The sequence below is a fragment of the Grammomys surdaster genome, unplaced genomic scaffold (genome assembly GCF_004785775.1).
Source record: "Grammomys surdaster isolate TR1022 unplaced genomic scaffold, NIH_TR_1.0 125114, whole genome shotgun sequence".
In the NCBI taxonomy this organism is placed as follows: Eukaryota; Metazoa; Chordata; class Mammalia; order Rodentia; family Muridae; genus Grammomys; species Grammomys surdaster.
In genome coordinates this window covers 457,511-480,297 of record NW_021620017.1, presented here as the reverse complement: position 1 = coordinate 480,297, position 22,787 = coordinate 457,511, and the positions used below count along the sequence as shown (strand labels likewise).

At 47.6% G+C, this 22,787-nt stretch overlaps 1 protein-coding gene across 2 annotated transcripts in view; it reads left to right on the top strand.

Moving 5' to 3' along the window:
* The first annotated feature begins 10,393 nt into the window (after window positions 1-10,393).
* Tspan14 (tetraspanin 14) overlaps window positions 10,394-22,787 on the top strand; it is a 60,509-nt gene continuing 48,115 nt past the window's right edge. The window contains exon 1 of one of the 2 annotated variants that reach the window (XM_028785128.1): window positions 10,394-10,508. The gene's annotated coding sequence lies outside the window, so the exon portion shown is untranslated. Of the gene's footprint in view, window positions 10,509-15,490; window positions 15,582-22,787 lie in introns of those variants that run through there. The other variant, XM_028785126.1, reaches the window with a different exon arrangement.

Below are 22,787 nucleotides of genomic sequence, written 5' to 3'. Positions count from 1 at the left end.
TCTTCAGAGTCAGGACTGCTTCTTTCCATTTGCTGCCTTTTACTGAAACTATTTTACAAGACTCCAGGTAAATTGCCACATAAAAAACAAATTGGTAGCTGGCTCGATGATTTAGCAGGTAAATGTTCTCCATACAAACCTGATGACTTGAGTCTGATCCCAAGAACCCACATGAAAAGCCGGATACAATATAATGCACATCTTAACCCAGCATTCCTATAGCAAGATGGGAGGGAGGTGGAGTCTGGAGACCCTTCAGAGCTCATGGGTCAGCTAGTCTGGAGTATGAAGCATGGTAGGAACAAGAAAGACACTACCCAATGGGGTGGGGGGAGTTAAAAATCAGTTGTCCTCTAAACACCACACAAGCACCCAAGTGTGCATATATATGCTAATACTATATTCAGAAAAGCAACTTGGGTCCTGATGGGATGGTGTGCTTGATTGTTTTAATGTAAAGAACTAATCTTGGATGTAGGAAGTTGAGCATCTTTGATGCTTTTTGAAGCTGATCCACACTGTCATTTATCGTCATCAGTGCTGAGGGCCATTTTAGAAGTTGCTGAAAATACTGTCCTAGACACAAGCCAAAATCCATCTAGTGATTTCTTTTATGAAATTCAAGCCACTAAACTCAAACAATAATTCTTAGAGTCAAACACTGAATGCCCATGTCACAGGGTAACTCTATTTAAACTTCTCGTTTATGTATACGTTTATATTTTAGGATGTTTCTCCGGTAATAGGTTTCCATATTGAAATGCATTTAGTATTAACTACCCTTCTCTGTATGTCCTCCTCTACCCTGATCTCCATGATTCACATTTTCCCTGTTACATCACTGCATGCTGTCTCATGTCCCCTGGACGATACCCCATGGCCCCTTACTAGCTTCCTGATCTCTATGACTATTCCAAATGAAACACACATATTGAAAAATTCAAAGTCTGCATCCATATTACAAACATGTAGTATGTTTCTTTCTGGATCTGAGTTCCCTCACTCAGGATGAGTCTTTCCAGCTCTGTCTGTTTAGCTGCAAACTTCATAATTTCATTTCTCTCTCTCTCTCTCTCTCTCTCTCTCTCTCTCTCTCTCTCTCTCTCTTTGGTTTTTTGAGACAGGGTTTCTCTGTATAACCTTGGCTGTCCTAAACTCACTCTGTAGACCAGGCTGGCCTCGAACTCAGAAATCCACCTGCCTTTGCCTCCCAAGTGCTGGGATTACAGGCGTGTACCACCACTGCCCAGCCCTCTTTTCTCTTCTATAACTTTAGAATTCTTTGAAAACTTAATACAATGTATTTTGATTATATCATCCCCAATTTCTCCCCTTAATTCCCCAGTTTCTTCTACTCTCCCAACTTTGTGTCGTGTCTTTATAAAACTAATAACCCACTCCTCTGCTATGTACTATTGGCCAGCAAGTTAAATGTCCAGTTCCAGGAATGGGGTACTTCTTTTGGAGATTTTGACCAGGGGGATCTCAAAGACACCCTCGCCCCCCAGGAATTATAGACTATTGCCATTGCTCTTGATTCCATTCCAGAACTTGACATTAAGACCCTGTTACTGAAGACACCATACATTTGAGTCAAAGAATGTAGAGAAATCAAGCTGGTACTGACCTGGGAGCTTCATCCCTACTGCTTAGGTTTTATAGTGCTGGGATGTACAATGCACACGACCAGAGGAGAAAGGCAATCATCAGTCTTACCCAGCCACGGATCCCTTGGGATACAGTGATGACTGACCTGGCAGGATGGTGCGCGCCAGAGCAATAGTAACACAGGTATTATGGGAGTAATCAAACACTCTCAAATTGGCTTTAAGGCTCAATCTACAATATGCAACCCCATACCTGACACTGGTATCAGGACCAAGAGCCTGTGGCCAAATTGGTGATAGGCCCTATGGGAGAACCTACTATGACACACTTCCTCCTACAAGGTCAAACCTCTTACACATGCCAAAACAGCCCCACTACTGGGGAACGAGGGTTCAAAAGCTGGAGACTCAACAGTGCATCTCATTCAGACCACCAGAGAGCTTGTCTCAGAAAAGAAATATAGTTGGCAGCAATTGAGGAAAACATTGAATGTGGACCTCTAGCCTACTACACACACACACACACACACACACACACACACACACACACACTGTTCTGTTACATGTTCTTCTCTCAGGTTACAGTGACTGGAACTGTAATGATGGGAGTAGTGGCTTCTACCTATAATCCTAGCCCTTGGGTCACTCAAGATAGATCTGCAAGCTTGAAGCTAGCCTGGGCTATAGTTTGATCCCTGCCCCTCACCCTTAACAAAGAACAATTTGTCCAAAAAAGGAACACATATGCTGCTTGCTGGCTCGACTGACCAGCACTCATTTTAAGATGCCTAAGAGCAGGGAGCAGAGACTAAAGACCCATACTGTAAGCAATGGGCAAACCTGGCATGATCTTGAGTGCAAACATAGCTAGAAACTGCTGGGGTAGTAAAAACAGAGATCAGCAATGGAGAGTGAGTTACGTAGGACAGCACTAGACCTGAGCCCTCCAAGTTTGTTCATCAAGAGACTTGCTGTGGGGATGTTCCAGAAGGTTTCCTACCTCCCTGCGACCCAGGGGAGGCAGAAAGGTGACAGTGTGTGTGGAATCAAGCATACAGGAAACAGACTGTTCCAGAGGTGGGTGTGCAGGAAGGAAGGGAGGAGGGTCTGGGTGGAGAAAGAAATGGAGCACTGACCTCATAAACTGCTGAGAAATGAGGCTTTGTAATGTCGCCCCAGCAGCTGTGAGTAGGTGTAGATAGGAGGTGGTGGTGGTGACTGGAGCAGAGTCTGGGCTAGATTGCTTCCTTCTTCCACCACAATTCAAAGTGAGTTACCGAATTCAAACTCTAGGTCTTTTTTTATGCAGCCACTATATGGAAGGTGTTGGCCCTGGGTCACAAAGTGTGAGGGAGGGAGACCTGCTGTCATACTGTGGTCACTGTAACCCAATCTGACGTGTGGCCTGGTCAGCCTTTGTGGAACACAGGAAGATGTTGGTATTTAGTAGGAGAGAGAGACTGGTGATCAGGTTTTTGTTCTAAAGATGGAGGAGGGGGTTGGTAGTTGATTGGAAAGAGAGATCAAGTCTGCCATAGCCTGGTCAGGTTTATAGAAGTTATCTAAAGACACATGAATCTGAGAGCACAGTTTGTGAAGATGGGGTATAATGCGGGCTGGAACTGGGAAGAGCAGCATGTCCTAGGTGTGGGGAAGAGTTGTGGTCCTGAGTGGGTAAGCAGAACAGAAAGCCAGGGTGATCCTGGGAGTGCCATAAAAACACACGGGAAGACCTTTCTTTTCTCCCTTTGTAAGTAACACACACACACACACACACAAACTTCTGATAAATTCAGAGATTCAGAGAATGGCCTCTAGGTGGCAGTGTGCACACGAGACATCTACTGCGCCCTTCAAATTGTCCCAAGAGGCTGGCTATGCCCCACCCACTCTGTGAAAGGGTCAGGTGGATCTCAGTGAGATTGAGGCCAGCCTCGTCTACATAGCAAGTTCCAGTACAAGCAGGAACACACAGAGAAAACCTATCTTGAAAAACAAAAAACAAATCAAAACAAATAAGCAAACAACCAAAAAAAAAATTCTAGAATAAATCAGGTAGGCACTATATGATAGGTCAAGAAATAAATTCCTCTTTTGTTCTTGTTTTCTTAAGGGACACTATTTTAAAAGGGGCAACAATAATTCAAAACTGATCTTGGAGAGAAAGGTCCATCCAAACTGTTGACCCCTGGCAACTGTTGTTGTCTGCACCCTAAATCCTGCCATACATTGGTGAGTTAACTCTCACTGACCCTCAAACTGGCCTCTTGGTCTTACCCTCCTCACCCTAAAGCCACTGACTGCTTCCTTCTACTCTTCTTGGTCATCCACAAGCCTCTGCTTGATCACAGCCTCATGTGACCATACCTGGGGGTTTCATTACAGTTTCCTCCAGCCCCTCCCCACTTCTGTTCTCCCAGCCCCTGCTGCTAATCTTTCTTCCCACTAGTCAATACTCATTATGTGGGCTGTGGAGTCTGGAGATAGCTAAGTTGGTAAGCATGATGACCTGAGTTTAATTCCAAGCACCATGCTGAGAACGTTTCCAGCCCTGTGCTTTGGTTTTTCTATTGTGCCCTTTTTAGCAAACCCCAAACCTTGGTTAGAGCCTACTGTCCATGCTCTCTGCAGTTGTGCTGACCCCAGTGGCTAAGGACTGTTGGAGCAGATCACATGGTCTGGGATGGATGCATCCCATCTCAGTCAGGCCTACGATCCTTCCCTAATCCTCTTGCCTGCCTGTTTTCAGAAGTGTATCTCTCTCTGTCCTCAGTTTCTCTGGTATGCTTGGATTTTGTCAACTACTGTCAGCAGAAGGCCATTCCTCCTCTGCCTCCCAGGAGCCTGACCACTGACATCTGCATCTTCACTGCCTTCTCTTCCTCTAGGTTCAGGGAAGGGGTCGCTGTTCTCCAGTCTGTGGCTGCCTTCTTATTCAGAAGCCCACCTCCTCCCACTCTTTCCCAGCAAGCCTCTTCGGGGTCTTTGCCCACACTCTTCACTCTGTTCTTTGCCTCTTCCCTTCATCATTTATACATATTCATGACCATCTTTCAAAACACACTTTCCCTTAATCATTTTCCAGCTAACATTTCCAGTTAACATTTTCCAGTTAACATGTCTTGCCTACTGTTAACTGACTTCACTGTTGAAAGGCTCTGTGACTCACTCCAGAAACCATGCCCTCTTCAGCCTGTCTCGAAGGCTGCTCTGGAGCCTCTCTGGAGTAATTTTCACCTTCTTGAAACCCTCACTACCTCTCACCTTTCATACAGATCACCCTCCTGGCTCCCCTCCTACCCCAGTAACCACTCTTCCTTTTTCTTTGGTTTTCTTGTATTTCTCTATGTCGTCTAGGTTTTGTCGTTGATCCTTGTCCTTTTTTTTGAGAACAGAGTCTTGCTGCATAACCAGTCTTGGTCAACAACACAGGAGCAGCAGCAGACTGTGGGACTCTCTGTGGGAAGTACTGTCTTCCTGAGACAGAAACAACTCTGTCTTCTTTTTTGCTTTCTCCTTTTATTTAAGAAGCTGGAACTGGAGCAACCAATATCCGGCTGAAAGCTGACTCGGACGAGCACGGAGTCTGCCTATTTATTGTACATGACCAGGCCGGCCCAGCCCAGTGAATCTGTAACCAGGGTGACATTGCAGAGATGTCAAGCAGCAATGTTTACCTTTAAATGTCTCACTGTGTCATGACAGAGTTGTTTTCAACAACTGCAGTGACCACTAGCAACAAAAATAATTTGGTTAGTTGCTGAGTCACTGTTGTAAGAAGGAAGCACAATTCTGGGGCTGGGAAGAGGAGGGCTCAGTCTGTTAAGTACTTGTCATGCAAGCATATGAGGACCTGAGTTTTATCTTGTGTCCATGATTAACAACAACAAAAAAGCTAGATGTGGTGGTATTGGCTTATAATCCCAGTGCTAGGGAGGCAGAGGCAAGTTAATATCTGGGGCTTGCCTAATCAGAGATCCATAAGACAGTGAAAGACCCTGTATCAAAAACAAGGTAGATGGAACCTGAATGAAAATGATACACAAGGTTCTCCGGCATCAACATAGCACATGTACATACATGTACCTTCACACATGCAAACACATACACACATGTACTCAGAAGTGAGTATAATTCCTCAACTGATACAAAACTCTTAAATTTATAGCTTCTGCTGAGATATCTCTTCTAAACTCTATAAAACAAGAGTGCTCTCTTCTGTTTAGAAGTACTTCAAAGGGAAGAGGTGTAAGCCACCACTTCTCAACACACACACACACACACACACACACAGAGAGAGAGAGAGAGAGAGAGCACACTTAGTAACTAATGCCACTGTCCATGCAGCAGAATGTGGCATCTCCTTATCCCTTCCCTTCCTACCCACTCAGTCCCCATCACACCTGTCTCCTAAGTGCATTGTGAAGCTGTCTACCACTTTCCATTTTCTCTTCATCTTCCTCCTAACCCACTGCCGTAGTTTCCTTCACAACTATCTATTTGTATTTAGTTTTGCTCCATGTAAGCCACTCTTCCTATGATGGGTCAGTGTCATTGTTTTGTCTAAAAACTTTCTAGCCAGTGCCGAGAACCTGAGGATATCTGGTAGACCAGACTCTGTCAGGAATTATGATGTGATTTCTGTACACATCACTCCTTTTCATGGCGTAGTCCCTGTGTCACAGTCCCTGTGACAAAGCCTTGTACAAATAATGTATCCCATCTCCTTCACAGTGATTGGTTTGTGTGAGATTAGGCATGTGACCAGAGCTGGACCAATTATAAGCCTCTCTTGAATTTGTTTATACCAGTCCCAATATCAATTGCCTTGAATTTCCAAAATAATACTGGTTTCAAACTCTTTCAATGGTGTCAGTGACCTGAATGTAACATCATCCCCCCCTGTATTTGCCTAGAGTTGTTTAAGTAGAGTCCTCTTGTTTGCCACCAAAAAGTCCTCAGGATCAGTTGGGTGATGGTGTTACATGCCTTTAATCCTAGCACACTGGATGCAGAGGGAGGTGGGTTTCTAAGTTCAAGGCCAGCCTGGTCTACAGAGTGAGTTCCAGGACAGCCAAGGCTTCCAGAGAAACCATGTCTTAAAAAAAAAAAAAAGACTCTCATAAGGTGGCTAGAGCTAGCAAGAAAGCATCAGCTCTGACCACTGAGGCCTCTGAGGGAAGGAGAGTGTGCCATGTTGACTTTGTAGACATCCCACCCCCTTTATGTCTTGCAGCACTATGGCCAACTGCTTCAGAAGGGAAATGTCCCTAGAGGCTGTTTATCCTCCAGGACCTCTGACATCACCTGGTCCTTGGTTCACAGGGTTGGCTTTACTCTCTCCTCCCATCTTGTCTGCAGTCATGACCTTCTCCACAACCAGGCAGTCATGAGGTGAATATAATCATGTCCCTCACTGGAAACAGCTTCATACCCTTATACCCTCTCCCTCATGGTAGTGGATGTAACTTCATTAGACCTGTATCTAATGAAGGTCATGAGATCGGCCATTCTCTTGTGTGCCTTTATCCCAGCTTTGTTCATCTGCTCCTCAGACCATTACTCCTCCCTCCCACCCCCAGATCATTCTCATCACTATACAAACCTCTCATAGTTTTCTCATAGTCTAAATCCTCTGTTCCCACTGGCTAACCAAATTAAAGTTAGAAATAGTAGGCTGCAAGTATCAGCAATTCAAGCACTAGGAGGGCAGAGACAGGAAGATCTCTGTGGAGTTTGAGGGCAGCCTGATCTACATGGAAGTTTCAGGACAGCCAGGGATCCAGAGAAACTTTTTCTCAAAATAGATAAATAAGTAAAATTTTAAAATGAAAAGTAGATAAATGTGAACACAAGATAATTTTCTTCCTTTCATCTACATAGTAAATAGGAATATAGCTCAGAAGAGGTGATTCTCTAGGTCTTGAGAACCCAGTTATCCTAATTTGGTTTGTCAACATCCTCAACACATGACTTCTGCTACAGACACCCATGGCTACTCGAGCCATGTATTTCATCAGTACATTCCTGGAAGGAATGCTGATCAAGGAAAACACGTTGCTTCTCTTTAAAGCCAGTTTAGAATTTGCACATGGACTCTTCCATTTTCTATTGGCTGGAACTGAGTCATGTGGTCATAACATTTGCCTTTATTTTGTGAAGCCATGTATGTGGCCAGATAGAATTGGAAATTATGCTAGGAAAGGCAAAAAGAGAGATGGTGATTAGGGCTGCCTAGCCATTCCCCCCCTGCCCCCGCCCCCAGCAAGGCCTGGATCACTCATGGTTCTTTGTCTCCTATTAGGTTATTAATGTACAATAGCTCTACTGCTGTCTGGCTTCCATCCCACCATACCAGAAGCAATGCTGTTAGCATGTTTACCAATGGCTTTGTGCTGTTAAAAGCAATGGACACTTCTCTGACCTTATCTTACCTGAGCTCCAAGCAGCATCTAACAGCTAAGTCCTTTCTGGAAACAGCCTTCTCAGTCTTGGGCGCGGCATCTAGCATCCTTTGTTCTCCTCTGGCCTCCCAGCCTGCCTTTCAGTGTTCTTTTCTTGCCTTCTATCCCCTCTCACTCACTGGGTCCCCATGGAACAAACCTTCTCTTCTGCATCTACCTTTCCTCCTGTAAGGTGTCCTTCTCAGCTCCTATGTTCTATACTACCCGATGATCTCCCAGAATGCACCTTTAGTCCACACCCTTCTTCTGTGCTCTTAGTGACTGGACAACAACCCCTGGTGTCTATCAGGCAGCACCAAGTCAATATGGCCAAAATGAGATTGTCGATGGTCATCCTGAAAGCGGTCTTCCTCCAGGCTAGCCCACCCAATAGACGAGGGACTGTTTGCTCACTCACAGTAAGACACTTAAAAACTATCCTTTTTGTTTCTACACTTCCTCCTCCTGCATCCCTCCTTTTGGTCTTAAATCCAAAACAGTATCTCTCAACTATTCATCTTAACACACCCACCACTTCAGTTCAAAACTCCTTCATACTTGGCTTGGATTAAGGCAAGAGTTTAATTGGCTTGCTGCTTTTAATTTTTGTCTGACAACTACTACATTTATTCTTCTCACAGCAGAAAATCAGAATGTTAGTCTTTCCCATAAACCTTTCAATGGCTTAACAAAAACAAAAAAATGCTCCATCATTTGACAGTTTATAGACCTGTTCTGTCCTGTCTCCACTCCATCCCCACCCAGCCTTGTACCCAACAGTAGCCTGACAGTAGCCATCTAGTTTTCTTCCAGCTCCTTGACACATTAGAGTGTGCCCTTATCAAGGCCTTGGGACCTCTGCTGGAAACTAGTACTTTCTGAACCAACTGCCACTGCCCAGCCCCCAACTCTTCATTCTTTTGCTTTCAGTTTCAAGGTCAACCTCTTACCTTTCCCTGACCTTATTTTATCCCAGACCTTTGTCTTTGTCACAGGCTTGATTTCATCTTGAAATGATTTATCTTTTCTACTGAAAAGTAACTATGTAGAGGGAGAGGTTTTAGCTGCTGCATTCCCTGGATAACACAAGGTCTGGTGCTCACACATCATGCATTTTGGTTAGCTAGAGGTGACAATATGGACAGGTTTCCTTGTCAGAGAGGTCCTTTGAGCTATCTGGAGTATTCTAGAAACAAGCTACATCCCCGTTGTTAAATAACCACAACAAACAGGGGAAAGGTACATTCTATTTCTAGATTTTTTTTTTCTCTTTACAATGAACTTAACCTGTTGGCGGCGTGTGTTAAAACACAGCCCCAGTCTGATGCCACTTTTGTGTTGCCCAGGAGGAGCAGATCTGTCTTCAGCTCCTACAAACCTATATGAGTTTATCAAGCAGCACAAGGTTATGTTTTGCTCTATAGACAAGCAGATCGAGGCTGGGACGAGGTCGGCCTTTTCATCACAGCGGTGTGGACACCACTGTAAATCTATCTGCCTGTCCTTGTGGCTTTCCACTTCCAAGAATCAGCCCAGCTATCTCCTCAGCATAAAGGTGATGAGCAAATCACAGCAGGCCATCCAAAGGAAGCTTGGTATTTTTAGCATCGAGACTGGAAGGAGTGAGTCTTTACGGCGTGGCTATAAAGAAATGTCAACTACCAGTTTCTATAAGATTACCCCCCACCCCCCCGGCACCCAAGGCTGGGCAGGAATGCCTTCCACCTTAAAACTAGCCGTTTCCCCAATTTTCTTCCACCTCCCAGCCACCTCGTGCATCCCTTGAGACAGGCATCCTGCAACTCTCATTTCTTGCTGGCTCGGCTCCCGCCTGGTCAAGGGCCAAGACCAGAGGGGCATTTGCGCAGCGTAACTTAGCCAAGCGCTCAACACTGCAGCCAACAAGTGATTGGCTTCGACAGCATCGCGGAGCCACAGAGAGGGCGGAACCGGGTAAATCCCGCTTGGGGCACCGCCCAGAGTCGGACAAAGGGGCGGGTCAACTATCCGCCTCGTTACCTATGGCAGACCACTTGTAGGGCGGGGTGCACGGTGGGGGTGGAGCGCAGCGACCCGGGGCGGAGCATAGGCGGGGCGTAGAGAAGGCGGGGACATCAATGTGGGCGGGGGCAGTCAGCGGTGGGCTGTGGGCTGACGGCACAGGGGGCGGAGCGAGCGGTGGGAGCCAGGCCTTGGTTGGAGGGGAGGAGCGAAACATAGGGCGGTGCCTGTATGGGAGGAGCAAAGAGCGGGGGCGGGGCCTGGGTGGGCCAGAGGCGCGGGGCGGCTGAGCCGTGCAAGGAAGCGGCGCCTCTTTTTCCACCGCGGCCCCGCCCCTCCGCGCCCCGCCCCCGCCGCTCGGACAGCCCGAGTCGCGCCCTCCCGCTCGGCGCCGCCGAACTTGCTCTAACTTCCTCGGCCAACCGGGCCGCGCTGCCGCCGCTGCTGCCGCGCCCGGGTAAGTAGAACGCGTGGCCTCGCTGCAGCGTCGGGCCTGTTCTTATTGTCTCGGGCCAGCCCTCCTGAGCGTCCTCTCGGGACGGAGGCTGCTCCCCGTCTTCCCGCTCGGCCCCCGGGCTCCTTTGCCTGGCGGGGGCGGCCCCGCGGGTGGCGCGGGCTTTGTCTACTGAGACCGCCCGCGAGCTCTAGAGGCCGCGGCCGGGAACCCGCTGAGCCGAACTGGGACGCTGTATCGAGTGGGAGGCGCGGCGGGCTCCCCGGAAGGTGTGTCTGTTCCCGGCTGCTGCCTGTCCTCACCTGCGAGCCCAGGGGAAGGCGCCTTATTAAGCTTCGATCCCGGATGAGGGGACAGTCGCCCAGCCCCCACCCACCCTGGGTGTGCTCGCTATCACGGGGTCCCACGCTGTCCGGCTAGAGTTTGAGGAGGTTGCGACCCTGGCTTCTCGGTGCTGGTCGCTAAAGACTGTTTGGAAGCAGAGCCCGACCCGTGACCTAGCCCAAGCTTTGGCCAAGTCGTGGTTCTGGCTGTGTCTTTGCTCACTCAGGTTGGACCCTCTATTCCCTTCCCTCCTGGGTGTGCAGTGCAGAGAGTGGGCAGAGTGCACATTTGGGGACTTCGGCCCCTGAACCACAGAAACTCTGGAGGACTGGAACTAGGTCTCCAGTGAGAGGTAGTCAGTGTCCTCAGAACTCAGTGTCTTCAGCTAATGCTTGCTGGGAGCTGGTTGTAGAGCTACGGTGACTGTATCAGGACGCCGGTGTTCTGGGACATGGAGCTGTGTTGGGTAGCGTGTGCAGGACACTGGGCTGGAGCCTGTAGCAGGTGTGATCTCAGCTCTTTAGGTGGTCACCCCTAAGGGACTGGTGGATTTAGGTCAGTTGCTTGCCAAATCCTAGACAATTTCCACACAGCCCCTTGATTTCTGAGTGGAAGTTGGTGCCTGCTGAGTGCTTCCTCATTTATGAAAGGAAATCTGGGGCCCCACATTCAAACAGCTCAGAGGTTGCTGGAGACACCTTTTATTTCAAAACTCCTCCTGGGCCCTGGAACCCTTAGAATGAAGCCCAGACTTCTGCTCTCTGGCTCCTCCCTTAGCCGTCCCCAAGTCTTGTGGGTTTTTTTTGTTGTTGTTGTCAGGGTTTTGTGTAACCCAGGGTTGCCTTGAATTCATGAGCCTTCTCCCTCAGTTTCTTGAGTTGGAAACTTATGTCACTAGGTGTATTTTATCCTTATTTGTGTTTGTTGTACACCTTTAGTTGGTGATTGGCTTGATAGCATCGCTTTCTGCATTTCTGGGTCTCTTTGGACTGGGGTGCTCTGTGCTATGGTAGATACTCTCTGGGCTCACATCTGTAAGCCTTGTGTGGTGGGCCTGCCCTAGGTGCTCAGCGGTAGTCACTGATATGCACTTGATCTAGGATTAGTTGCTTCATTTAGTCAAACAGTCTTAGCCACTGGTCCTCCAGAGGTTTGTGGCTGTCCCCTAGAAAAGGCGCTGAGAGGGAAGGGTTGGCTGCCGTGGGAAGATTCTCCTTCTGTCTCTTTCTGAGGGCAGCTGTGCTAGCTCATCTCTCAGGACAGGTGAGGGCTTCTTGTCACATGTTTGTAATGGAAGATGAAACTCATGCCTTGTGTGGGCGGGGAGGAGCTTGCCCTGCAGGTTATAAAAATGAGGTGATGTTACAAAGAGGCCAGGGTGCAGGGAAGCCCTGGGTTCTCAAACCACTTCCGGGGACCTTATTCTAGGCCACCATGTGCCTAGGGATTCGGACCTTGTTTAATTTTAGCTAAAGAGTTAAACACAATTAATTTTTACAGTGCCTAAAAATGCCAGTATACCAGTCTTGAAAGTCCCTTTGCTGGCTTAAAACCCAGTAAATTTAAGAACAAGCTTACAGGTGTTACATGGCATAATGGTGGGGTTTTCAAAGCTTCTTGGTATTTATGGAAACATATCAAGCAGTCTACTGTCCCAGCCTTACTTTAATTGTTTAATCCTTGAAACAACCCAAATGTGGTAGACATTAGCTACCTGATTTTACAAATGAGAAAACTATGGCCCAGAAAGGTCAGAGTGATTTCCTGGAAGTTTCTCATTTAGACAACACTTTCTTTCTGGAGGTGCTTAAACGTAGTGAACAAGCCTGGCCCAAGGCAGAGCTACTGAGTTCTTCAGTATAGGTTTCCTTAAGGCCCAGTTTCCAAAGTTTACCCATCTAACATGATAGCTACATACCAACCCTGGATCCCTGCTAATTTGACTGACACTGTAGTGTCTGCCCCACAAGGCCACAGGATTGCATGTGTAGGGGATGGGGAGGGCTGGAGAGCTTTCTGTAAGTAGAGATCAGGGTTTGATGTTGTTAATAGCAAACTTCAACCTTCAGAGGCTTAAAGCAACAAGTCTTTCTTGTTATTGTTCTCTTGTTTTAATTGCTTTTGCTGTCTCCACATATACATCACACCCTGTTTTATGTTGCCATCATTGTAGGACCAATTCATATTTCTAGCCCCATAGAGATATTCTGATGAGTCTTGTCTTGGCGTTTAAAGCATCTACCTATAAGTGGTATTTCATTGGTTGCACCAAGTCACATGGCCATAATCACACTTAAAGTGGGGGATGGGGTAGGAATTTAAAAAAAAAAACCATGATGAACAGCATGAATGCCCATCACTTGTCTGTCATCTGCTTCTCAAGCTCTTGGTCCTGTGCCTCCAAGAATATTGTTATGAGTTAGTCCAAGAAGCACTGTTTAAAGATGAAGATGCCACTCTTGAAAGATAGAAGTTTGATAGTCAAGAATGAACCTATGGGAGAGACGGGCTTTAAAGGCAGAGCACTCCTCTTTCCTCTGACCTGTGTCCTTTTGGTCATTGGCTAGTTCATTCGTTTATTCAAAAGCAGGAAGTCCCAGCCTAGAGCCTGTGAATGGCAGTGACAATCCCTGTTTCCTGCTGCTGGGTGTTAGGGGAGAAGGAAAGCAGGCTTGGCCACCCTTGTCTCCTGGCCAGTAGACTCTGGGCATGCTGTACTTCCCATCCTTGCCTGGATCTGCAGTTCCTGTCCCTAGAAGCAGAGCAGGTAGAGGTGCCCCTACTTGCTGTACTCTAATTCCTCCTGACTCAGGCCAAGCTTGCAGGCCAGGCAGTTAGTGTGGAATAGAGAGGTAAGAGGGTGCCAATTTGGTAGGGTGACTGTAGGGTAGCTTCCACAGAAGAACAGGGTAGAAGCCTGTTAGATGCAGTTCTCTAGCCACTCTGGGTTTTGCTTTTGTGTTCTGTCATCTCTCTGTACATCCAACCAGTGACCTATTTTAGGCATGGTCTTTCTTTTAGGCTCACTCATCCCTTCTCTTTCTTTTCTTTTCTTTTTTTCTTTTTTTTTTTTTTTTGAGACAGGATTTCTCTGTGTAGCCTAAGCTGTCCTGGAGCTCACTCAGGCTGGCGTCCAACTCACAGAGATCCTCCTACCTGTGCCTCTGTTGGGATTAAAGGCATGCACCACTGCTGGACAGCTTGGTTATTGCTTTTTCAAGGTCTCTGTTTTCCCACCTGTGGAATGTCAGGAAGAGTAAAGGCCTGTAGCAGCTCCTATTCTTGCCTGGTCACCAGTGCCTAGTATAGGCATGCTTGGTTGTTTTCAGAGTCTTTGGTCTGGTAAATAGGCAACCGCTTGGCTTGATTTGCCTTCTCCTGCAGTATAGCAGTGCTCTCTCTGAGTATGAGTCACTGTGGATCTCAGGCTCTCCTGGCCACATTCTTCCATCCTTGTTTGTATGGGTTCAGACAGAGCAAGTAGTTGCATGGGTTCAGTACAGGACCTGGGCTATAGGTAACAGTTGGTATAACTGCCCACTCAGCATGAAGATGCCCAACCCAGTCTAGCATGCAGATGGCCAGTAAGGAGGCCAGCTTTTGACTGATGTCTAATTGCTAGCTGTGTAGCCTTGACTGAAGTTGCATATTTTCTCATCTGTCAAGCAGGCAGAGTCAGCTCTGCCACATTTGTCTTTGTTGCTGAGAAGTTGGTACACACTTCAGGTTTGAGGAACAGGGTCTCGGGCCCCTGGGTCGGGCCTGACACTGTTTTGGGACAGCTGCTATCTTTCTGGCAGTTCCTGGCAAGTGCTTACCAACAGCTGGTTCTGGGAACCCTGCTTTCTCCACCCTTGGGGGTTGGGTGGGGTTGGGTGGGGCTGAGCAGGGCTGTGGTTGTTCTCTTTGGACGTAGTAAGCCTGGTAATCAGGGTGTAAGTGGGCCTGGACAGGCTGGAGTTGGCATCTTCATCTCTGAAGATCTATTCTGCCTCTCTCTTTAAGCAGCCAGAGTCTACATTTATCAGCTAGGTAGCTACCTCTCCTTGGACTCTCTTAGTCTTTATACTGTGTGGTTAAAGCAGCTGCTGGCATCCTAGTAGGAGGTAAGCTCATGGTGTCCTTAAGACTCTTCAGCCCCCAGTTATCTTTCAGGGCTGAGGTGGTAGGTAATATTTGGGAAAGAGTCAGATCAGAGGCTGGTGAATCTTCTCTCTGGCTTTTCTCTGGTTGTGGGTGCCAGCTACTGGGTCTGTGATCATGTATGCTACAGAGCCCAACAAACATTCAGAAACAGAAGTTTGAGGATTTCCTAGATTTGACATCCAAGAGAAGGTCCTCAGAGCAGCTAGTAGGAATGAGTGTCTCCTGAAATCTCATTTGTCTATAATGTGAGGTTGGTGTGGGAGGGAAAGGGATTCAGCATACTCAAGGGATCCCTAGCAGGGTCTCTTAAAGAATCACAGTATAAGGGAAACAGTTACCTCAGCTTTAGCCCCCCCAAACCTGCTGCGCCATTCAGGTTGTGGTAGTACTGATTCTCAGCATCAGAACTGTACAGTCTCAATCTTGGTGATGTCCAGTTGTACTTCAGGGTGCTTTTTTGCTTCCTTGACTGATTGTAAATGCCCCTCTTCCTGCTTTCTCTGTTTTCTGACTAGCCTGTGTTCTTGGGCCACATGGACTCAGTCTTCTGAGGCTTGTAGGAGGTGGTCAACTCCAGATCGAGTGTGAGTGATACTCTGGGTGAAGGTAAGAAGCGACAAGTCCTGGAAGACAGAGGAACACTGTACTTAAAGAAGAAGATTAATCTGGTACTTGTTGAGATGTTAAGGCAGACTGTTGAGGACTCTTGCAGTGGGGTTTTAAGTAGGGGAAAGAGACTGGGCTTTGCTCCAAAATACCAAGAACAGTAAGAACTTATAGTCAGGGAGCACTATGCCATTATCTTAGAGAATTTTTGAAGGTAGGGACCTTTTTAGCTGAATGGACTTGACAGAATTCTTCCCAAAGGCAAGCCTAGTGACCAGATATTATGTGGGGGATAAAGAAGGATAAGGAATTTGGAAACATGTTGGGGATAAATTGACTTAACAGGATTCTTGCTAAAATGGGCCTTTTAAATCTAAGATCAGAGCTAGTTGAACAGAGATCTCAGAGGACTTGGCTAAAGTTTGATGAAGGACTGAATCCTTTTCAGTATCCTGTGTTAAGTCTTGTAAGTTTTTACATTGAATCAGGCTCGTGACTGCTCACGATTGTTTCTCAGGAGCGGCATTTTCTCCTATGGGTGTTCCTCATCTCCAGTACCGTTCTTTTTGACACTGTCAGTAAGGCTTCAGAACTAAAGGAAGGTGGTCGCCATTTCAGGCAACTTTGATCTTTTTATTTTTTTGGTATGTCCTGGTTCATTGCATCTTAATCTCCTTCCCCTTGGCACACAGGACCTGGTGTCCCTGAAGCTCCCATTTCCAAACTTTGCACTAGTGAGTCTATTGGCTCTTAGGCCACAGCCGCTCACTTCTTTGATGACCTCTGCAACTGCAGCCGAGTTCCTGTCGTGTGCTCTGCTAGTCCCAAGCAAACCATGTCATACTTCTGCAACCCCCTCCTACCAGCCTTGAAGACTTCCTTATTTTGTCTGCTCTGGGTCCATGGAAGGGGTCATAGGTGGTCCCATCCATTTCCTGGGCCTAAACAATCCCCTCCCACCCACCCCCACCCCTGGTCTTCATGTTCTTTTCTTCTCCAAGAGAGGAGACTCCTCTGGCTTTCTGTCTGTGGCCTCTTTTATTGGTCAGCCCTGGTACAGGTGACCTACTGATCTGTCAACACCTGAAGCTGTTCTTGTCTCAGCCAGCTGTAGAGGAGCAAGGCTCCCCTCTGCTCTCAGGAAAACCATTGGCTGCAGGTAGGGGCTTACTCACTTCCTCCAGGGGAAGGTCCCATAGCCAGTGTCTGTCCTTGCAGAGGAAGAATAGAGATCATGTCTGTTTTTTGCAGGCATCCTGCCTCCCACAGTCATTGTCTCTTGCTGTCCTCATTGTTTCCTGTGAAATACAAGCCGTGGTGTAAACAGGATAAGTTGAGGGTGGGGGGGTGCCAAGAAAAGTCAGTGGTAGTGGAGGGTGTTCACGGCTCAGGGCTCTGGCTGGCTGGCCACAAGAATAGGAAAGGGAGTGGGATGGGCCTCGGTACTGTAATGGTGGCAGTTTCTGCACAGAGTCCCAGAGCTCTGAGTTCAAGCAGCCTTGAAGTTTTCCTCTGAGAAGACCGGTGAAATGAAACAGGATATGCCCTGGAGGCTCAGAGCCTCCCTGGGGTTGGGGACCTTAGAGAAGAGCTGGTCTTGGTCCAGTGAAAGTTTGTGAGGCTCCTGGTAGGACCTGCTTTGACCTTGCACTGGGTGCTGTCAAGGGAACAGGAACTGTTTTACCTTGAAGGTATGCAAGCTCCATGTGCTGGTATGGTCCTAGTAGCCTTGAGATCCCATTTGTGCTGCTGCTTTTGGGAGGCATTTGTTGAACTTTACAGTCAGAAGATCTTAGAGAAAGGGGAACCAAATATACTCTGTTTCTCCCTGCCCTCTATTCTCTGAGCCCTGGGCACTTGTGAGCTTGAGGCCATTGTAAAACTGCCAGCTGTATTGTCCCTGGGGCTGAAATGGTCTGCCAGAAGGGTTGAGCTCTTGGACCACTCCCTGCTGTTCAGGTCTCTCTCCCAATTCTTTGGCCCCTACTGCCTCTAATGGCCATTGTGTTATCCCCTCGGCTGCAAGAAAAACTGGGATGGTTTTTATATTATTCCTTGGGGGCAAAATCATGTGAAGGAAATACATCAGTGCCTTTGAGTGCAGAGTATTTATTGACACACCCATTACAGGGGGGCTTTTAAACAATAAATGTAACCCTTTAGCAAGAATAGGCCCACGATGCTTGTCTCAGATGCATGTCTCAACCCTGTGCTGCAGTTTCCCCATCTTGAAAGGCACATGTAGCTTAGTGGCTAAGGGGTTGAGGTTTTAAGCTGAGATTTTTGGAGAAACTGTTTTTAGCTTATCCTTGGAGTGAGGCCAGGACTAGAAATCTGTTGGAATAGCTTTCTTTAGCTGCTAAAATGGGGATGGGCTCATAACTCTAAGACTTGGAGCCTTGCTGGCTGCTGGGGAGGCCTCAGGAGAAGTGTTTGCTGGATGCTCATGGACCACTCCCTACTGTTCAGGTCTCCCAATTCCTTGGCCTCCACTGACTCCTAACACTTTTGTGATTAGAGGCAGCAAGACAGAGAGGGGCTTCAGCCTTCCTTTGGCAAGGCAGACAGAGACACACAGTCTGTCTCTCTCTCTGTCTCTGTCTCTCTCTCTGTCTCTGTCTCTCTCTCTGTCTCTTTCTCTCTCTCTCTCTCACGCACACACACACACACACACACACACACACACATCTTGGACCTTGGATTTCTACAGGTAGCCCTTGGTGTGGAAAAGCTTAGTTTTCTTTCTGTTACTATCAAAATGTTTTCTTGCTTTTCTTTCATAGGAGAACTTTCTATTGGGGGTTAGGGTGAAGTTGTAAGTGGAGCTGAGTGGGCTCAGAGCCCTGAACTACCTTCCCCCAGCCTCTTCAGTGTCTCCCCCCCAGCCCCCCAACATCTTGTTCTAGGGAGATGCCAGATGCTGCCTAAAGAGAGCTATTCATAAAGTATTTTCCCTCTGCCTCTTTCCCCTCGCCCTTTTTTCTCTCTTTCTCTCCTCCATTCCTTTCTTTTCTTTCATTCTTTGAGACAAGGTCTTCCTACATATCCTAGATTGATTCAGAATTCATCTTTCTGCCTCAAATCACCTACGTGTTGATATTATGGAGGTATGTGTAAGTGCACCTGGCTATGGTAACATTTTTTTTTTTTTTTTGGTACCTCTAGCCATGAACTTTTAGACATTTTAAATATATTGAATTAAGGTCAGTTTTTTGACCATTTGAAAAATAGATAAAATCCACAGAAGAAATAATAGAAATCCATACTTCTAGCCACTTCAGCAGCACTCCCCAAATCCAGAGCCTCCACCATCTGGTGTTCAGCCCATCCCCATCCCCTGGGTGTGCTTATTCCCACCATGCCATGCAATTCCCATTGCTCTGAGATTTATCTGGGGATTGCTCCATTTTAGCGCACATGCTTTAGTCGTTCTTTCTAGCAGCAAGTCATTTTGCTGCTGAGTGAATCTCCACTCACTTTTTCAGCCCCCTCCTGCTGGGCATTGAGGTTGTCGACAGTGGTTGCTTTCACAAGCCTGGTTGCCTGAATATGAGGTGGCTAGTGTGGAGTTGAAGCACTGAGGTGATCATCAGGAACAAAGCATGGCTGTTTTGATCCCAAGAGGAAGAGGAGTTTCTGAGGCTTGATGCTGGGACCATCTTCTATTTTTGCAGTGAGAGTTGCCTGGGGTCTGTGTGCTTTCTTTCTGTCCTCTTCTGCTAGTGACTCAGTTCATACCATGCTCTTTCCATGAACATGTTTGGAGCTCTTGATTGTGTTGTGTCCCTGAGGTCTGTGCACCCAGACATCTCCTGAGGAGTCTGAGGAGGAGGCAGGGTGAAGTGGGCAGCACCATGTGAGTGGTTGAATAGGTTTGAACTGCAAAGCTCTGGGTGGTGTTTTAAACAAGCTGGAACTGGTCTGTCCTATACAAGGTCCAGAGGACTGTGGGAGAGGGCACAGGCTACTTAGTCTTAAAGTTTTCTCACAGTTCCCTTGTCACTGTAGCCACTGTGTCTCACTGAAGTAGCTATCCATAGCTGTCCTGTGTGGCTTTCCCAAATGAGGGCAGTGCAAGGCAGGAAACAGGGAGCTTTTAGGGAGACTCCTTTCTGTGTCCCAGTCTGGTGATTTTTGTGGCTTGTGCCCCTGTCCTACCAACCTCCCACAGAGAGGACTGCTCACCAGTATAGTCACATGCAGTCCCCATGAGAAGCCCAGAGCTACCAGTGCTGGAGGCTCTGTTGTTGGGAGCCTTGGCCCTCTGTATAGCACAGAGGTTTCTATTGTGATCTGGTGGCAGCTAGGCCTGACCTGTGAGGCTGAGGAGGCGGGGCTTCGGGACTGACAGTGGAGCTATTCATGGGCTCTGCCCTGGTTTCCCGTGGTGGATTTGGGGGTGGGGAAGGAACTGGGAGGAGGAGGAGAGGGAGGGGCCAGACCTGCTATTGTTAATGGCTGCTGTAGCCCATTGTGCTTAGTGGAGGTCTTTTGCTGAAAGCCCTGAGTCACTGGGCCCTACGTTCTCAGCTTGCAGCACTGCCCTCTTCCTGTGCATTGTGGGCACCTGTGTTAAGATCCCTTTCTGCTTTTATGCCATGTGGTCGGCCTGGAGCTCCTTGGGTAACCATCAGAACAGCTGGCAAAGAGCAGGATGCCCATTCTGGCTTGTCAGCTGCCTGCCCACCACCTTGGGAAACATGTCCACAGAGCTCTCACTACCCAGCTGCACCCTTGGGTGGGGGCCAGGCGCGTGCCTCAGCTGCTGTCAGTCTTGTGGGCACCCCATTTTCCTTTGTGCTTACCCCATATCATGTCCGTCGTCCTTCCTTGAGCTCTCAGCTGCAGAAAAGCCTGCATTCCAGCCAGCAACTCTCCCCACTGCCGAGCCACGCTCTTCTCCTTTGTTCAGCCATCTCTGAGCTCTAAAACGTCAGCGGCAGGCAGTGTGTGCAGCAGGCAGCGTGTGCATGGTACCAGTGGAAGCCTTCACGTGCAAGTCTACCTACCGGGCCAAGGGGCTTGGCAGGTCCCTACCTGTACCTCCATCTCTCAGCAAAGACAAGCATTGCCTTTATTCTGTCACCCTCTTACCAGATCACACAGTCACTCTTAAGACTTAAGAGTGAAGACAAGGAGTGCTCATCAGGTTTGGGTGGGGCCCAGCAATGTTGAGAATGTTGGGTCTTTGCTGTGTTTGTGTGTGTGTGTGTGAGAGAGAGTTAGGTAGGTAAGTAGGTAGGTAGGTAGGGAACTGGTCATCTGGTCTTAAGAAAAAGTGCCTCCTGACAATATAGTAAGATTACCATTGAAGTCCTGTCAGAAGAACCCTTGGCCATTACTGGAAGGGTGCTGGAGAAATGAATGAATAGTTTATTTTGATCTCTAGGGTTGTTATTTTTCTCTCAACTGAAGGGAAGGAGTCCCTACCCCTTTTCCTCTCAATGTCTCTCTTTCCTCCCCTCCCAGTTTTTGGTGGTCTAAAGGAGCTGTCTCCTAGAAGGGCCACTCCCTCTCAGGGTTAGGCTTTTCTCCGTGAGGATTCCTTTCTTCCAGCCAGTCCTGTCTCCTGTGTAAGCTACACCAGGATCTGTTAGAGACACAGAGACTAGCCTTTGAAATGTTGGGTTGGTTTTTGTCCAGAACATTCCCTTTGACTCTTTAAGAAATTAACATCTTCAGATAGAGCCTGGTTGGCTGTCTGACTTGACTATTGTCAGCTGTCTTTCAAATTAAGGGGCCACAGTCAGCCTCAGAAGCCTGCATGTTAGCCTGTCACCATATCAGTATCAGATATAGCATCTAGGAGACTCAGATCAGAAAGTGCTGGAGTGGCCGGGCGGTGGTGGTGCATGCCTTTAATCCCAGCACTTGGGAGGCAGAGGCAGGCGGATTTCTGAGTTCGAGGCCAGCCTGGTCTACAGAGTGAGTTCCAGGACAGCCAGGGCTATACAGAGAAACCCTGTCTCAAAAAACCAAAAAAAACCAAAAAAAAAAAAAAAAAAAAAAAAAGAAAGAAAGTGCTGGAGTTAGTTGTTATATGTGGAGTTAGTTGTTACTTATTAAATATGGCTCCCATTTGGCATGGATGTGTCCAGTGATCTCTGGAAAGGTCACATCCGGGCTGCTTGGTTAGTTTTTTTGTTACCTTAACAGAAGTCAGGGTCATGCAGGAAGAGGGAACCTCAGTTGATTAAAATGCCTCCATCAAATTGCTCTGCAGGCAAGTCTGTGGGGCATTTTCTTGATTAATGATAAGTATGGAAGGGCCTCCTAGTCCACTGTGGGTGATGCTATCCCTGGGCTGGTGGTCTTAAGTTGTATAAGAAAGCAGGCTGAATAAGCCTGTAAGCAAGAGCAAGCCTCTGCTTCAGTTCCTGCCCTGACTTCCCTCTATGGTAGACACTGACAAACCCTTTCTCCCCAAGTTGCTTTTGTCTTGGTGTGTTATCACAGCAACACAAGGCAAACTTTGATGCTGGTGCTCAGGATAAAAGCACAGGGATTAGAAGGTGGGGCTTGAATCCTGGCAGTGCAGTAGCTGGCCTCTGACTGTTCACCACCATGGATGGTGGATGTAGGCCTTTGACTGGGTAATGGAGGAAAGGGTTGCTGAGATAAACCTTCTAGCTGTGACTGTTTTAGTTTTGTGAGTCTTAACTCCAAAGTGCAGATCACTGTCTTGAAAGTTCTTTGTTCTATTAGGATCTTGTAGAAGAAAATCTTTTCAGATAGCTGAGCTGAACAAAAGGTTTACCTCTCCTGGTCAGATTTTCCTTACTCTTCCAAGCAGGAGGCAGTACTGAGTGTCTGTGGTTCCTGTTGGAGCTGCACTGCCTGAGCCCCAGCACACCCTGCCACCCTGCTACCCTGCCTGGTCTTACGGCCTCTTCAGAGCAGGGAGGCCAGTGGCTCTTTGTTGAGGTTGTTTGTGGATATCAACTTGACTCTTCTTGGTCACTGCCACTTTACTCCTATTTGCTGGTGTATTCTCTTTTGTGAAGTTGGATCTGTGAAGAATAAAGCCTTTTGTTTTACCCCTCACCAAAGCGACGTCGTACCAGCAAAGTAAAATACAGAAATGTAGAGATATACCTAAATGTCTTCCCCTTACACCTCTTAGCTTCTCACTCACACATACACACGCGTGCGCACCTCCCTCTCTCTCTCTCTCTCTCTCTCTCTCTCTCTCTCTCTCTCTCTCTC